This window comes from Nicotiana tabacum, chromosome 18 (genome assembly GCF_000715075.1).
Source record: "Nicotiana tabacum cultivar K326 chromosome 18, ASM71507v2, whole genome shotgun sequence".
Lineage (NCBI taxonomy): Eukaryota > Viridiplantae > Streptophyta > Magnoliopsida > Solanales > Solanaceae > Nicotiana > Nicotiana tabacum.
Genome location: NC_134097.1, coordinates 127,825,258 through 127,825,977, shown reverse-complemented (window position 1 = coordinate 127,825,977; position 720 = coordinate 127,825,258). Strand labels below are relative to the sequence as shown.

Below are 720 nucleotides of genomic sequence, written 5' to 3'. Positions count from 1 at the left end.
CTTAGGTCGAGAGTTTTGGGAGTGACCGATGTTTCTCTAATAATAACTAAAATAAGTGTCTAATGTAGCCTTATTTGAAATATTCTTACAATATAATTAATCTTATAACAGGAGCGAACTTGTATCATTTTAACATTTGCCAACCTAAAAAATAGGCATTTAACTGTATTAGATTTGTATACAGTAGTAAGGCAAAAATTAAGCAAAAAAGTGGGACCCTGGATCAGGTGATTGAACCCAACGTGAATCGAACACGCAACCTTCTGATCTGGAGTCAGACGCGCTACCATTGCGCCACGGATCCGAAGATGCTAAGATGGACAAACTAAAATTACTTGATTCTTTTAGATATTTATCTTTGTTTCAGGAAATGGTTAATTTTGTCTAACAATTCTCATCAGCTAATCAGTCGTATTATTTATTCCAATGCCTATCTTTCTTAAGATTTTTCCATCTGTTAGTAGTTTAAATTAAAAGTTGTCGAATTTGACATGGAATATTTAATTCCAAAAAAATTAGTGTTCTCAAGAGACATTCAAGCAGTACAGGACAATAACCCTAGATATAATAATATCTAGTAGCTAGCATATATATATATATATATATATATATATATATATATATATATATATATATATATATATATATATATCATGCATTTCTAAAAGTACAAATAAGTCTTGCGAAAAAGTAAGAGAACATTCTTACAAAACTCTTACA

The 720-nt window shown here is 29.7% G+C and overlaps 1 non-coding gene across 1 annotated transcript; it reads right to left on the bottom strand.

Moving 5' to 3' along the window:
* Window positions 1–232: 232 nt before the first annotated feature.
* On the bottom strand, window positions 233–304 carry TRNAW-CCA (transfer RNA tryptophan (anticodon CCA)). The gene has a single exon. It is a non-coding gene; the product is annotated as a tRNA-Trp (tRNA).
* Window positions 305–720: the final 416 nt, after the last annotated feature.